The following is a 17,892-nucleotide window of genomic DNA, read 5'->3' as shown; positions in this document are numbered from 1 at the left end:
ATATACTATCTGTGGGGAGATTCGACTATTATATCCACACACTATCTTTACGGGGACTTGAATATGATTAACTTCACACAATCTGTGGAAGATCTTGAACATTCCCATAATCACACAGGGCCTGATTCACAAAGGTAAACTTAAACATTTGTGAAAAGTTTGACATTTGTAATCCACAAAGCAATTTGAGCAGTATTTTTAAGACTCTCTACCTTTTTATGTGGGGAGTCTCAGCCCCGAGACTCCCCAGTCATAAAGATACTACTAGTAAAATTCTATGGGAATTTCGAAAAATCGTAAACTTACTCAAAGGTGTAAGTATACCTTTGTGAATCAGCACCACAGTATCTCTCTGATACTAAAACAGCATTACAGTCACACACTCTTTATGGAGACTTGAACATTATTTTCAACTACTATCTTTTTGGTGACTTGAACATGATTACCTTCACACAGAATCACTGAGAGGTCTTGAACATTCCTGTAATAGTTTCGATCTCTATGGGGATTAGAACATCATTATCTGCATATCTGTGTGGAGACCTGAATATCGTCTTCATACACTGTCTTTGTGGGAACTTGATCATTACCTTCTCACATCATCTATATAAGGTCTTGATCATACCTATAATCTCACGCTCTCTCTGTGGGGACTTGTGAGAAAGTGCCATCTTTCTTGCATGGTATGCCCCCACTTTTTGCTGAATTGCTGATGTGCTTTGACTGAGTGTGCCCTGGGATCCTGCCAATCAGGTGCCCATGGTCTGTGTTCCTTTCCTAAAACTGTATTGAGCTAAAACCCAATTAGCACTCTGGCCATATGTCAGTCCCTGGTAAATGGTACCCTAGGTACCCAGGGCATTGTTATGTTATGTTATAGCATTTTTAAAGCGCAAACTGCTACCCGAAAGTGTCCTGGCGCTGTCTATACGCAACCCAAAGAGATATTGATGAAGAGCCTGGCGTTAAGCGCCAAAAAGCCAAGTTTTTAAGGCTTTCCTGAATGCCAGTAAATCCGGAATCTTTCTAAGATGAAGTGGTAGGGTATTCCAAGCCTTGGCTGGACCTGCAAAGAAGCTCCTACCTCCCCAGCTAGCTTTTTTAGAGGTGGGGGCCGACACCAATTTTGCTCCCAGAGAGCGAAGTGGTCTATTGGGGACATACCACTGAAACTGTTGCTTCAGATGTTCTGGCCCAAAACCATGAAGAGCTTCGTAAACTGTACAGAGTGATTTGAACTACACCCGTTTCTTAACGGGCAGCCAGTGAAGTCTTCTGATATCTCCGGAGACCGAAGCATATTTAGCTGTCCCTGTGAGCAGTCTGGCCGCCGAATTTTGTAAAAGTTGGAGTCTATGCAGTAAACGTTCCTGAATGTTTAGGTAAAGGCTGTTGCAGTAGTCCAACCGCGACATAGTTAATGTCGTCACTACTGTTCGTTGGTTTTCCTTAGGTAGAAACTGCAAGATTTTCTTGCATGTTCTAAGAGCAAATGTAGTCGCTGAGACAACTGCATTGACCTGGTCTTCAAAGATGAGTTTGTCATCAATCAGGACACCCAAGTTCTTTACTTTCCTCATAGGAGTCGGAAGTACCCCCAGCGAATCTGGCCAACAACTTGGGGTCCAGAGCGTGGGGTCATTGCCAAACAGAAAAACTTCTGTCTTACCCGAATTGAGTTTTAAACAATTTTGGGTCATCCATTTACCCACTGCTTCCATACAGTCATGAAATCATGTTGCAGTCACCGTCTCTTGCCCAGGCAGCAGGGACACCACAATCTGAGTGTCGTCTGCATACGATGTCAGAGCAAATCTAAAGGATTTGATCAGGGCAGCCAGCAGGGACACGTAGACATTAAAAAGCATGGGGGTAAGTGAGGACCCCTGCGGAACTCCGCAGGGCAGAGAGAAGGGTTTGGAATAGGGGTGGGTGGAATTTGCGTAATCGCGTTATGCAAATCTCTGCGAAACGGTAAAAAATCTCCGCGAACACGTGGAATTGCTTGTTCAGGATGCTTTTTACTGTTCACAATCGCTGTTTGCATGCTTGGGGGAAATATCTTGCAGACACGCATTTGAGAAAGGGGACAAGCAAAAAAATTTCCGAAGTCGCAGAACGCAGAATTTTGGTCAATTTCGCGTTCTCAAAACGCAAAATTACCAAAATTCCGCACATTCCGTGAGCGGAACAGAATTTACCACCCAGGCCTAGTTTGGAACAGAATGCGCTTTACCTTGGATTCCACAATCCCACAAACGGTCCAGCAACAAGTCATGGTGGACCGTGTCAAAAGTCACACAGTCCAACATAATCATTGCAGCTTTGCCTCCCTGATTGAATGCGGCCCTAATTTCCTCTGTAGATTTTAAAAGAGCGGACTCACTACTGTGTCCCTCTCTGAACCCGTATTGCATTGGATCCAATATTTGTGCCTCTCGTAAGAATGTACTTAGTTGTGCATTCATGCCTTTCTCTATCAATTTAGCTGGAAGGGGGATGTGCGAGATCGGCCGAAAGTTATTGGGATCCTTTGGGTCCAGATTCGACTTCTTGAGTAGTGTAAGTATTCAAGCAGTTTTCCAGGCTTTAGGAAAATATCCTTCCTTAAACATCGAGTTCATCATGGCAGTGAGCGTTATAACAATGGGTTCAGGGGCTAGTTTTAACACCGCCACCGGGCATAGGTCATAGGGGGAACCCGATTTGGCTGACATCAGTGATTTACGAATGACCTTGATGGACAGAGGTGTGAACTCTTCAAAACTCGGCTAGAAACCCGACCGAGCTTTATATTTCTCCCCGACACCAAGTGTTCCATCTGTCCTTGGCCCTTTAAATGTGGTAAAAATAGCCTCTACTTTACTACAGAAAAAACTGGCTATTTTCTCACAAAGCCCTTGACTTGGAGAGACACTAGAGTTCTTTAGCTGACTTTAGGCTACCATTAGTGCCTCATCCTCAATTAGTTGGGTGCACTCCAGACTGTGCTTTACCAAGGATCTAGCATTCAACAAAATGCACTTCAGCCCACGCAATTGTAAGGTGTCTGTCTTATTCCTTCTAGTATTATTACAGGAGTTAGCAGGTCTGTAAAGTAGGGCAGGTAGCACCACATTACACTTAGGGCACATAGTAGAGCAGGAGGGAACCTCCTTATCAAGACTTATATGTGGGCACCCCACCTCTCCAGCCCTGCAATTAACACTGCTTAAGTAAACACTAGAGTATTGTTGTATAATTGGCTTACCAGCTCCGTAACCTACAGGGATGCTGGTGCTGAGCACTGGTCGAGCGCGGACGGGCGCAGACGGGCTTGCCCTTGGCACGCCAGCGGCGCGCCCGCTGCGTGCACGAGCCATCCTTTCCAATTATACCATCAGGGACGAAAAAGACTAGCCAGCTGACCGTACTTCCCCCAAAATGGCGGCCCGCTTTGCCCAGGACAGCACCCGGTCTCAGCCGCAATCGAACTCCAGGATCCTAGAGTGCCTTCCGAAATTTAATAGTAAGTACTGTTTTTAAGTATTAAAACAGGCTCTAGCAGCATGAGTGCAAGGTAGCAAATTTTAGCAGCAGTCAGAACAGACATAAAAACATCACATAAAGGCTAAAAAACTCGTGGACACAAGGTAATTTATAAAACAATGGTAAAAGTAACAATGGTAAAAGTACACTTTCTAAAAATATAGCAGCAGCGTTTTTCTCCCGGCTCAAGCCTCAGGAGCATATAGAGTGACGCACCCGCGCCAACCCTTCCAATTATACCGTCCAATTTTGACCAGAGACGACCCCTAAGGGCTGCAGCACTTATTGTGCCACCCTTAGGGGCCCTGTACCTTGACACTCATACACTGCCTTTGCAGACTGAGTGTCCAGGTGCAGAACTAAACAAAGAGTCGACATGGCGCACATCTCTGTGTGCCATGCCCACAAACCCACTGCCCTGGCATACATCAGTCACCCCTCTAGCTGGGTGCTCTATGCCAGTGGTGTGGTCACAGGTGCATGAGCCCTGTGCCCCTACAGTACCCAGGGCCATTCCTGGGCACTGTAAGTGCAGTGATGCCATTAAGAGTATATGGTGCTGGGACGTTGTCATTATGAACTCCACAGCACCATAATGGCTACACTGAAGATTGACAAGTTTGATATCAAACTTCACAGCAAATTAAACCCACGCTGATGCCAGTATGGGATTTAATGTAAAATGCACTACAGAGGGCATCTTAGAGATGCCCCCTGAAACCTAACCTACAAGCCACACAGCAGACATGTTGCTGGACTCCTGGGTGGAGAGCCCCCCCGCACTCCTGGGCCTGCAACAATGCACATCCTGGGCGAGGGGCTAGGTCTCCTCCCCCAGGATGGACAGGGGGAAGCTTCAAAGGCATGCCGCCTTTGTGAGCTTCTCCAGCCAGGAACCGCAAATCCAACTCACTCTGCACCCACCGAGCCCGGCCTGTGCCCAAGTGGACAAAGACCCTGAGGACGTCGCCCCGGCGATCCTGACCTGAAATCCAGTGCCCAAAGACCCTCCTCGATGACCCAGACAATTCCTAAAGACTCAGTACCAGGGACCCCTCCAACCGCGACCAGCAGAGGGTAAGATTTCCTGACGTCCAAAGACACCCCTGCACCCAGAGCTCCCCGGCCTCCTGTGCCCAACTCCAGGGTGCCTACCTATCCTCCAAGATCCCAACTTACCCCTCAAAGTGTTGCTCGCTCCAGAAGATCCTCCATTCCTGAGCCTGCAGCCTTTGGTCCCTTTTCAAGAACTCCATTGAATAACATTGAGCGCCCGACGGCTCAAAAGCACCCTGCACACAGCCGCCCGAGTGCCCCTGGCAGTGCAACCTTTGTACTATCCTACTTCCCCCTTTGCCCTGAGCAAGTGACCAGTACCCCAGCTCCCACAGCCGGGTGGCCTGCTAGCCAGCAGCCACCAACCGAAGGCCCCCTGCCTTTTTTGGATAACATTTGGCCTAACTACCTCTGCACCCGGCTGCCCCTGTGCCACTGAGGGTTTCCAACTGTACCTACCTGACCCTGGGAGACCCCTGAGTCTATGCTCAGAACCTTACCTCTGCCAGTCAAGTACTTACCTAAAAGCTGATAACTCACTTGTCTTCCATAGGCTAACATTGGCTGGTTAAACTTGGATATTCTTTAAAGAGTGGAGTTTTGGAACTTTAAAATATTCATTTAAAATCAGCCGAACTACGAATTCCGATTTACTCACCAGTTATCAGGAGAGACCTTAGTGTCCTCCTTCTAACTAATCAATGCCCGTATTAATTTCCCTTCTTAACTTGCCTAAGCCATCTAGCTATGTTAACCCCCTTTCTACCCCTCCTTTCTCCTACCCATACTTCTAATGTTACCTTCCACAGATGCTCCTACTTCCTCCCTCTTCCTATACTCATGCCTTTCCCCTGACACATTGCCTCTCAGGATTGCTTCCTGCACAAAAGCAATCCTGCTCTCAGCGCAGGCGCCCTTGCACCATGATGCAAGGGTGACTGCGTTTGCGATAGGCAGCACATTGTGCGCCTGTGCAAGGAAAAGACAGGAATGTGCCGTATAATGTTAAATACAGCACATTCCTGCGTATCCCTATCACACAGAGCAGCAAGGTGGCTATCTGCGCTACGTCATTTCTTGATAAATGTGCCCCCAAGACTTAGTGTGTCTAACGCCTTCTTGTTTAGCTATTTAGTATCGGGAACAGATTGAAAGCAAAGTAGATCTAGATTTAATAAACTTTAATGAGAGAGCACATGCAAATCAAACTATAGCCCTAATAAAGTTCCTCTTTAAAAAGGAATTTTTATGCGAAAGTTGATGCAAGCACAGTGACAAATGCAAAGCTTTGTATAGCAGGGCAATATCCCTGTGCAAAAAGAGATGAGGGGTTTAACAGTGAAAACACCCCTCAGATTCCTTGCAAAGCAAGATCAGCCAAAGTCTTGACACATAACGTAATGAAAACAGGATCCACCAATGGGCAAACGAATATTGTGTGATATTGCAACACATGTATAATTTTCATCACAATTGCAGATACTACACGATTTGACCCCTATGCTTTTGTCGGTGTGAAGAGATTTGTAAGGGAGCGTGTGCTTCGAGTACAAAGTTCACACAGTGCACTTTCCTGCTTACACTTGCTTCACGGTGAAACTCTAATTCACGTTTAGCATCATGAAACTACTGTCCTTTTAGCATCAGCATACATAATGTTTGGTACAATGCAATGCTGCAGATTTTTGTGTGCATATAAATCAAAAAAGTTGGGGCACAATATAGATGTGAGCCATTGTTAACCTGTGTGCATATGTATTCATTGCGCTGAGGGTACGAAAACAGGAAAGAATGATATGCGGACAACAACAACAGGTGCTCCTTAGCTGCTCCATTTTATGAACATTAGGTCATGAATTTTAGTGTTCCTGTTTCACTCACAATACTTTATGAATTGGGTACGCCAGGATGAAAACTGATTTGAATGTAATGCAGACTGTTTAGCTTCTCGCTGGAGTATCGCGCCATTATTTGTATTGTCTTCTACTTGTTTAAAATAAAGACCCATTACAAAAACATGTAGGAATTTGAATAGTTTACAGGAAACAAGTCCCGACCAATGCAACTGTTCCTCTTGACAGTGAGAACCCCAAGCAGCGCTTAAGTTAGACCAGCCAGCCCAGCCCAGCCAGCGACGTGCAAATGCACGATCGCGCATAACAAAAGACTGATTAGCATGACCAGAGGCCAAGGCTCTGAAAGTCCCTGAACTTGCTGAACACCGGCTGGGGGAAGGGTCCGGCTGCCACAGAGCACACCTTTACTTTACAAAGCGGGCAGACAGGGCAGCAGCATGGTGTCTGATTGTCTAGGGAATCTGACAATAGTAATGATGGGGCCTAGTCAATGAAAAATAGGCTCTCCCAAATCGCGCTGGGACCTTAATTGTTATTTTCAATGCTACTGGTAAATAAGCAAAGCTTTCCTCGTACGCAAGCAGCAGCTGTTTTTGGGGTAAGGCTCAGTGACAGGAAAACGTCTTGGTAATAGTTTATTGGAGATATTTGATGGTTTGTTTTGAAACGGGTGCCTTTTTGATGATGTTCGAATAACTATATGGTAGCTGTAGTGGTTGCTTTTCTATATTGGCTTTACTAAATCCCCCTGGAGAGAGTGCCTAGCCTTTCCCACCTGCTCCTTTTCTCTTCAAGGGGCCAAGAGCGCTGGTGAAGATTTCCTTGGCATTTTTCACATTTAAACAAAAGTATAGATGGAGTGAAATGGGTTACAGAGAAAGGAATGTAGGGAAGGAGGAGAAACAGGAGAAGTCGAGGTGGAAAACAGAATATGAAAATTAAGATCCATTTAGAGGGGTAAGAGAAAGAAGGAGGAATTGTAAAGAACTGGAAAACTTAGCTCCGAAGAAGAGACTTGATAGTTATGCATGGACAAAGTGTATATTACACTTACATAATTGACATCATTTTGGGAATTTTGCATTACACTTTTTATGTAAAATTCCCCAAATTAATCTGTTATGCCACTTTGCATATTTACCCACCATTTGTGGGAAAAAGTTACCATAAACGCACAGGAAAAACAAGACGTGGGTAGCTGCTCTTCAAGGTGCTATAATTTTGATGCACTATTTTTTGCACGAAATGCACTTCACATCAAAAATTGATGTAAGGACACATTTTGAGCTAAAATATAGCATCAGATGACAGATTTGCACTTCAAGTACTTTTGTGTAATTTCACATACTTTTTCAGAAATTTCACATAGGTACATGACAGCAAGTTTCACACACCCCTAGTGATGGCACAGATAGTGAAAACCAGAACCTGGCGAGTAAAGCGGGAGGTGCACATTAAAGGTAAGGGAAGGAGCTACTTCAGGGAAAAATAAGGGCAGACAGGAAACAATAAATGTGTGCGAACCAACAAACTAACAGGGAGATCCGAGCCAAGGGTAAGCTCTGGGACTAAGAGCCCAGGCATGAGTTAAGCCACGAAATTGTTTGGCATGCGCATCATGTAACAACAATAAAAAATAATAAAGTATCTTCAAAATGTGCTTTTTAACATACTGAAGTGTTTAATTTTACATTAGATGATTTCACTAAACAGAGAGACATTTATCAAAAATGATAATTTGTTAACTTGAAATTATAAACATTCTTGACCTCCAACCTGACGACAATGGGGTTAGTGAACTATGAGGCAAGACAGTTGTCATGTGCACCACCTATATATGACTTAAAATTATATATGAATAAACATTATAGTCTATTACACCAAGGACAAGAGAAGTTTTTGTACAGTGCGCATTCTGAACTCCTGTATTTCAAGGTGCTCTCATATGTTATGTTAATTGAGTTTTGATATAGCGCACAGCTCATCCCCAAATGGACATCTCGGTGCATTAGCAGGCAGGAGATGAGCGCATCATGAGAGCTGCTTCTTTGAACAGTCATGTTTTAAAATGTTTTTTAAAACTGGAAAAGCTAGAACATGCATGAATAAAATGACAGAGTTTATTCCAATGAAGCGGGGCAAAATAAGAAAATGCCTGGAATCCATATTTTGAAATGTGAATGCATCGAGGGTGCAGCAGATGCTGATTTTTTTTATCTTAGATTCCTGTAAGGGAGGTATGGGGCAAGTCTGTCCTGAATATAATTTGAGCCTAGTCCGAACCTAGATTTGTAAGTGAGGCAAAGGAGTCTGAACAATTCTGTCTTTTTACAAGGAGCCAGTGGAGTGGGGCGGGTAGCAGAGTGCGTGGAGGCAGATTGTAAACCATTTGGACAGCGGTGTTTTGAACAACCTGCATTTTAGCTACCAGAGATTTATTCATGGCAAGGAATAGAGAGCATTGCCATAATCCTGGAGGATGATGATTAATGCTTTGATTAGTGTCATCCAGGAACTCAGAGGAAGACATTTGAAGACCTTTCTAAGAAGGCGCAGTGTCCCAAAGCAAGTACTGCAGACGGAAATTATCTGGTCTTTCATGGACAAAGTGTCGTCCAGAAGTATACCCAAGTTCCTTGCTGTTCTGCTGGTCACAGGGGCTAGACCGAGTATGGCTGGCCACCAGTCATTCAACCAATAGAGTTGGGCTTTACCAAACAAAGGAATCTCTGTTTTGCCTCCATTCAGTTGTAGACAGTTATGGGACCTCTAAATGCCCATTTTCCTCATACGAGCGACAAATCGCTGTTTGACGTTCTCAAATTCATGCACGAATGAGATAACCAGTTGGGTGTCATCAGCATAGGAGAGTATTTCAAACCCACTGGACTTCACCAATTGGGCTAGGAAGCCACATATATGTTAAAGAATGTGGGGCTCAATGAGGAGCCCTAAGGACCCCCCCTTGTCCAAGTGGATGGTTTTAGAGTGATAGCAACCTATAGAGACATTCTGGACCCTGTCTGTAAAAGTCCTTGAGCCAGTTGAGGGCAGCGCCCTGGAACCCAATCTGTTTATGCCGTTGTATTAGAGTAGAATGAGACATTGTATCGAATGTCACGACACATCAAGCAAAACCAACATGGCAGGATTTCCAGTATCAAGGGATAGCCTGATAGTATCTGCGACTGCAAAAAGGACATTCTCTATACTGTGGGAAGGTCTGAAGCCTGATTGAGACGCATCCAACAAACGTTAAGTCTCCAAATAAAAGAAGTTATTTGTTGACATGGGTTGCCTGACCTTTTCCCAATATAGGGAGATGGGATATGGGGCGAAAGATAGCTCGGATCTGCATTTATTTTTTTCAGGATTGGTGTAACCTGGACTGCTTTCCAAAGTCGCGGAATAGAGGCTAGAGTCAGGGACTGGTTGCATAGAGCTGTGATAACTGGTGCGAGAAAAGAGGAGGAGTGGCAGTGATATACGGGGTAGAGACAGAGATCAGAAGGAAAATCAGATTTTGCATAAATCAGCAGGCCGTGCGTCTGGGATTTAGAGATAGGCTCAAATCCTTTTAATATTACTGATGCAGTTATTTGAGGTGGGCCATTGGTTTGGAAAATATCTGGTGTATTAGTCACTGAATGAAAGCTATTGTAGCTATTGTTGATTTTGGTTTGAAAGTGGCTAGCTAAAGTGTTACAGAGTAGTTGTGAAGCAAGTAAGGCAGTTAAACAACTTTTCCAAACCTCAAGCCTTTTCAAGATTTTAACCCCTTTGCTGTGGGGATAATTCCCCCACGGTGCGGGGGAGGCGGGGAGAGCACGGCACCGCGGTGCACTTGACGAGCCCAGCTCGTCATGAGTCTCAGTGGAAATGTGCTCATGACAAGCTGGGCTCGTCACAACCCTGCCCACTGATTAATTCTACTGCACAGGCGGGGAATCAATAGCGCGTGGGAGGGGCGCATCCAGTTATGACGAGCCCAGCTCATCATGAGCACAGCTCCACTGTGACTCATGACGAGCTGGGCTTGTCAGGAGCATCGAAGAGGTTATATAATTCCTTAGAGGAATTGCTTGCTTGCTCTATCTGGTTGACAAGGAAATGCCTTCGGGTTGAACTTATTTTACAGTGGCAGGCAGGAAGGGATGATTTATATGTTTGTTTGTCTGTATTTGTTTTAGTAGCTCTCCATTTACGTTCTAGTCTCTTGTAACTTTTTTTGTCGGGTTTCAAATCAGCTGTGTGCCATAAAGCTTTAGGCCTAGACATTTTGGCAGGAAATGGCTTATGAGGGCAAACGATATCAAGTGCATGTGAAAAGGTGTCTTGGAATTGAGCTAACACTGAGTTTATATTCTATGAATTGTCTAGGATGGGAGCAGAAAAAACAGATTGGAAAGTTTACACAGTAATCTGTTACCATGTTCTCGAACTAATAACCTGAGCTGTAGGTTTGGCATACATGATCATGGTAGGAATCTGAAAACTTATTAGGAAACGGTCAATCCCGTTTAAGATTAGGGGAAGTGGAGCATCAGCTTGTAGAGACCTGAGAATAGACAAAATTAGATCCAATGTGTGTCCTGCTGAATGGGTAGGACCACTCTTGGTCAGGTGAAGGTCTAGCAATTCAAGGTCAGATACCAATGTGAGTAGGTCAGGGTTGGTGGCTATGTCGGTGTGATAGTTAAAGTCCCCGATTAGGAGGAAATTATGTGTAGGTAGAACGTAAGGTGCTAATCGTTCCACTAGTTTTTGACTGAACTCTTTCTTTTAGCAAAGAGGGCAACAAACTAAGGCAATAAACTAGGGTGCAGAATGCTACATGTGCAATAATTAAGAAAGAGGAGGCTTGTTTAAATGAAATATTGGTCTATTCTCACACAATTTGCTCAAAGAAGACAGCTGGGATTGATCCCAAGTTTTCGGGATAAACTTTTTGCACTGCAGCCACCAGGTGGGTATCTCTTTTTCTCTCCTGTTTTTACATCAACGTTTAATGTTTGTCTGTAATGCCTGGCACATGACATTAGAGTTTGGGTGGTAGGCAGAAGCCACATGGTGGCTCAGCTCGTTTTGGGTTTGAGGGTACATGAGGACCTAGAGTTGAGGCAGAGCTGGTCATATGGCTAGAGCCTTTATAGACTTGCCCACCTCTATGAAACCTGCAGGGCTTTGAAGCACTGACAAGGTGATAAATGGATATGCAAGAAGAGCAAAAACTACAGAAACAGACAGGATGGCAGGAACAGTCAAGAAGATTTGAACAGGTCCAGAAAATAAATGTAGAGAGAGTGTAAATAAATGGGGAAAGACCTGCAGAGAAAGAAAATACAGGGAGAACAGAAGTAAACAAGGAGAAATGAACAGATAAGGAGAAAACATAGAGAGCACAACGACACAGTCAAATTGTTCTGTACCAGATATTAGTACCTAATCATGTGCTGATTTGTTTTCTTTGCATTTTGGTACTTGCTGCTAGGCATTTTTAATGGAAAAAACATAGTGAACAATAAAATGATGTAAAGAAAAATAACAGGGCTGGATAAGCTTTATCTGCCTAATATCTAACAGCTTGAGGGTACCGATAACTGCAGAGGAAATATAAGATTTAAGGCAAACACAGGATGAAGAAACTATAGAGGAATGTTGGACAGATAAGGGAACTCAAGAGCCCCAAATGGTGATGGAAGTGGTAAAGGCATGACTTGTTATACCAACTGAACTTACCCAGCATCTTGGACAAGCTCAATTCTGCACCCAGCTCACAAAAAAGTGGCAAAAGGAAACCCTGACTATGATAGACAAACTGATCTTCTTGACGTGGATGCAAAATACAGTGTATCTCTACTTCAAACTCCTCTACATCATGATCTACATCCTGAGTGGAACTGTCGCCTACTACCAAGCGCCAACTTCAATAGCATTATAGCAAATATTGTCAGCTCCATGATCCTCAACTCAACTACCTTTTATCGTCCTCAGTGAAATCAAATACCACTGGAAGACCTTGTCAATCTCAAAATGGCCAACATCTTCGAGGACCTGTCCAACCTCGGACTCTCTCCGTGCATGGAACCCCACACATGCCCACCAGACAACTACTGGCCCCATCTTCAGCGAACTCACAGTAGAGATGCCCACACCGATCAACTTCAGTATAGTCATGCCATGCCACTGTAGAAACACCATCACAAGATCTGCATTTCACCTGTCGGTTCTCCAGGACTTCTTCATGCAATTTAGTACGCAGACCCACCTTTGAGGAGAGATTGCTTTGGTATATGTTGCAAGGTAAGGAATCTGCGGCTAGAAGTCTCTATCAGCTGAACATGTTACTTTCCTTCTTTAACGCCAATCTGGTATAGACTTTATCTAGCTGTAGATTCCTTACTGACTCTCCCATCCTCCTTCATGACCTCTCCCTAGCACACTGGTCATTCCTCCTCAGTTTGGCTCTGTGCTTCTGGTGTGTTAGAACAGTCAAGCACTTGTGGTCAGTGCACTGATTTGGCGACTATATAGACACTGCGCTTGTCATTTCTGGCGCAGACTACACTGACGATGCCATGCACCTACGTACGCCTTGCTCAAATATTCTAAGGTAAGGATTCTGCGGGTAAATAGTGTCTCTACCACATATGGGGTTATGCTTATATGGGGGAATATTCTAAGATAAAGTGTTAAGTTAAGGTAATTGTTCTTCTCACATTCATCATAATCACACATTATCACTGCAGGAACTTGAGAATGTCTACCATCACACACTATCTCTGTGGGGACCAGAGCATCACTCTAATCACACACAATCTAGAGTGAATTCAACATGATTATTATCACACACTATCTTTGTGGGGTATGGATATGACTATAATCACAAACTATCTCTATGGGTACCTGGGCATCACTATCATCACTTACTGTCTCTGTGAGTACCTGGGCATCACTGTCATCAGACACTATCTCTGTGGGACACGGACATGACTCGCACACAATTTCTGAGAGCTTTGAAAATGACTATTATCACACACTATCTTTGTGAGGACCTAGGCATCACTACCATCTCAGACTATCTCTATTGACTTGAACATTATTATTATCACACACTATCTCTGTGGGGACATTGCAACTATCACACTCTATTTCACTGGGGCATGGACATCACTTCCATCACACACAATCTCTACAGAGTCTTGAGCATGACTATAATCACACACTATCTCTACAGAAACATGATTATATTCACACACCATGGTTTTGCTCAGGAAGGGGCCCCATTCTGCACAAAAACAGTCATGCAAGCAATGCAGGAACCCTTGCACCATGGTGCAAGAGTGCCTGTGTTGAAGCTATTAAAGACAAAGGTCCTTAGCTTTTAAAGATAAAAAAGTCAATGAAATATAGGCCATAATAGGAAACTATATTTTTTCACTGCCCAGCCGGACAGGATATTTATTTCAATTCAATATGAACGCTTTAGACAAATGGTTGTAAGGCACACTCCTGTACCATACTTGGGGGGAAAAACAAACAACAATTAAGTGAGGATTTTACAGGCAAAAAACGAGCATTATTGGCCACTTTTAAATCAGTGTCAAATTAGAGGAGTGCCAAAGAAGTGCTAGACATAACAAAATTAAACACAATAGTTAGGTTATGAAAGCACTTTAAGAAGTCGACGTTTCGATCCCTTATGCTCTAAATACATGGGACCATCATCAGGACTGACAATAAAAACATGCCTGGTATAGTAAAGTATAACCGCCTGTATAGGGTGGAAGAAATGAGAAAAGGAGAGAAAAGAAACAGCCAGTAGCTGAATTAAAAACCTGATATTCCTGTGCACTAGTTTAGTTCAAAACCTTTGTATACCAAACATTATATTAGGAATCGACTTACGCGTGTTCTAATCACTGTGCCTTAATCGTGAAAGTACTGTTCATTCATAGTTCGGTGCCTGTGTGACTGGTGATATCCCAATTTTGGGTCAATCATTTCAAATATTTGAACCGTCTTTGTAGTTACACGGTGGGTCGAAACCAGCGAGCACGACGAGAAAACATTGAGCAAAACAGCAGACACCTTCATTTGTGTACACATGCATGTTCATTCATCACGTGTGTTATTAGGGGCTGAGTGCCCTTGTGGTTTAAGATCACTTACCCGAAAATCGGGCTAGATTCCCGGTGTGAGGGGTTGCTAGGTTGCTTTCACTTGTCTGTGGGTAGGGAAAATTACATGCAAGATTGAATACCGGTTCCTTCAAGGGATCGGGACAACTCATATTATGCTAGTAATGCATTACTAGCATAATATGAGTGGCACTCCCCTACTCAGCCCCTAATAACACACATGATGAATGAACACGCATGTGTACACAAATGAAGGTGTCTGCTGTTTTGCTCAATGTTTTCTCGTCGTGCTCGCTGGTTTCGACCCACCGTGTAACTACACAGACGGTTCAAATATTTGAAATGATTGACCCAAAATTGTGATATCACCAGTCACACAGGCACCGAACTATGAATGAACAGTACTTTCACGATTACGGCACAGTGATTAGAACACGCGTAAGTCGATTCCAAATATAATGTTTGGTATACAAAGGTTTTGTACTAAACCAGTGCACAGTAATATCAGGTTTTTAATTCGGCTACTGGCTGTTTCTTTTCTCTCCTTTTCTCATTTCTTCCACCCTATACAGGCGGTTGTACTTTACTATACCAGGCATGTTTTTATTGTCAGTCCTGATGATGGTCCCATGTATTTAGAGCATAAGGGATCGAAACGTCGACTTCTTACAGTGCTTTCATAACCTAACTATTGTGTTTAATTTTGTTATGTCTAGCACTTCTTTGGCACTCCTCTAATTTGACACTGATTTAAAAGTGGCCAATAATGCTTGTTTTTTGCCTGTAAAATCCTCACTTAATTGTTTTGTTTTTTCCCCCAAGTATGGTACAGGAGTGTGCCTTACAACCATTTGTCTAAAGCGTTCATATTGAATTGAAATAAATATCCTGTCCGGCAGGGCAGTGTAAAAATATAGTTTCCTATTATGGCCTATATTTCATTGACTTTTTTACCTTTAAAAGCTAAGGACCTTTGTCTTTAATAGCACTTGATACCCACGGTCCTCAGCAAACTGTTTGGGTCCCCTTGTTGTATACCAAAAGAAAATGTGTTGAAGCTAGGCAGCACATTGTGCACCAGCACAGGGAAAAGCAGAAGTGTGCCGCACAATGTTGAATACAGCGCATTCCTGCCCTTCACAATCACACAGCGCAGAAAAGTCCCTTGTTGTCCTGCATGATATGATAAATATGTCCCAGGCTTAGGTGCTGGGCCTTTTAATTATATTTGTCTGGATAGGTGCTTTAGTTTCAGACAGCACAGCTCAGAAACAGATATAGGCAACCTTTGATTACTGTTACGGAGCTATAATATCTAAAAATAATGCAGTAACTGAGAGAAATCTGGCGTAAAGGAGGTTTCTTTACTCAGTATAGGCCCACAGAAACAGGTGCTTGACTCAGTGCATCAGAAAAGCTTGTGTAAGTCCTATGTGAAACTCAACAGAAAATAAAAACAGTATATCCACACTTGAGCTAACAAAACGTACGCCTGTTTATTCTGCGCATCCCAATTGTGCCTACATTATTGTGTATATTGGAGTAGCTCTTTCCATTAGGAAGCAGGCCTGACAAACCAAATAGTGCAATATTTATTATTAATGTTTCTGATCAGGCAACACTATGGCTTTTTTTTCCCAGTTTAAATAGGTGAACCCGACCCAAATGGTTTTGGTGCGCTTTACATAAGCACCAGTTACATTAAACAAGTTTTAGGCACGTGGAGATTAACTGCTTAAACTCGTCAGACCTTACAAGAGAGATGTGTGTGGCTAGCCTCACTCTAAACTCTGAGAGACCTTTTGAAAAAAGTATCGAATGTTCTGCTGTTTCTGTAAATCTTTCCTGCATGGAGAGGAAACTCGAGGCAGGACTTCAGGATGCTTGGACAGAGATGCAAATGCACCTCTACGCACAACAAAGGGGCGACATTAGCATAGCTAAAGACCCGTCCGCTCTTAACCCAGACTGAGGGGATGGGTCCTGCTTCTAATGACGCACCTTTCTACAGAGACGCGGGATGAGATGTGCATACCCAGGCTGTCTCTGCACAGCCACAATATGCAACCAGTTAAACAATTGCAACCCTTAAGCGATGCAGGATTTTAAAGGCGCAGAAAATGTTTGTGTACAGTGCATGTTACATTTAATTATTTAAAAAAACGAAGGATACTGTTTTAGTTAAAGTGATTAAATAAGAGCACTATGTACAAAAACACTTTTAGAATCAAATGCTGCTTTTTCCCAACATGAAAGAGTGGTATTTTATTTCCTGCTCTCATATGTTAACCCCAGTAAAGAACAAACGCACATTCTCCCACTATTTAACTAAATAAAATGTGCACCTGTTTGAAAGTGGACTGCAATCGAGAGGAAGAGTAATCGCCCCTGTGTAGGAACAGATAGTTTATGGCTCTGAGTTGTGCAGATCCCCGGCCCTTCCCATACACTCAGTGTAGAAGCCTTGGGGGGCTAAAACGCACCCCCTGAGGCTGTGTTCAAGGCGTGGCAGCCGTAGCACTGAATGGAAGACATTAACAGCTCCATGGGTGAGGGTTTGAAGATGCAGCTCTAGGTTCTGGGCACTTATCTCTCTTTCCTGTGACATGTTTTAATAAATTAAAAAAAAAACAGCATCTTAATAAAGGGCTGGTTACGCATAAATCAATTCTGCATTTGAAAGTGGCTAGCTAAAAAAATACCTTACCACCCAAAAATCCATACCCACTTTAAGCACTGAGAAATCCCATATAACCTACAAACCATACCCACCCTAAAACATATAAAATCCCCTACCACACAAAACCCATACCCACCCTAGATCCTAAAAATTCCCATGCCACCCAAAAACCCAGACCCACCTTTAGCCCTAAAAAAGCCCTTATCGCCCAAAAAAACTATACTCACCCTAAACCCTAAAAAATACCTTACCACCAAAAATCCATACCCACCCTAACCCCTAGAAGTTCAATTGCCACCCAAAAAAACATTACCACCCTAAGACAAACCTCACAACCCAAAAACCCATAACCACCTTAAACCCTAAACACTCCTGATCATTGAAAAACCCATACTCAACCTAAACCATAAAATTTCCCTTGCCTCCCAAAAACTCACACCCACCCCAAACCTGAAAAATTATCTTGCCACCCAAAAACCCATACCCAGCCTAAACGCAAAAAATTCCCTTGCCACCCAAAAACCCATACCCACCATAAACCTTAGAAAGTCCCTTGCCACCCAAAAAACCATATGCACCCTAAAATCAAAAAATGCCCATCTCACCTGAAAACCCATACCCTACCTGAAAC

At 43.4% G+C, this 17,892-nt stretch overlaps 2 protein-coding genes across 7 annotated transcripts in view; one reads left to right on the top strand and one right to left on the bottom strand.

The window, feature by feature from the left end:
* LOC144792096 (uncharacterized) overlaps window positions 1-17,892 on the bottom strand; it is a 710,230-nt gene that overhangs the window by 134,905 nt on the left and 557,433 nt on the right. The gene's annotated exons all lie outside the window — the stretch shown is intronic.
* CNNM3 (cyclin and CBS domain divalent metal cation transport mediator 3) overlaps window positions 1-17,892 on the top strand; it is a 289,936-nt gene that overhangs the window by 196,967 nt on the left and 75,077 nt on the right. The window lies entirely within an intron of this gene.

This window comes from Lissotriton helveticus, chromosome 11 (assembly GCF_964261635.1).
Source record: "Lissotriton helveticus chromosome 11, aLisHel1.1, whole genome shotgun sequence".
Taxonomy (NCBI): domain Eukaryota; kingdom Metazoa; phylum Chordata; class Amphibia; order Caudata; family Salamandridae; genus Lissotriton; species Lissotriton helveticus.
This window is presented reverse-complemented; position numbering and strand designations above follow the sequence as displayed.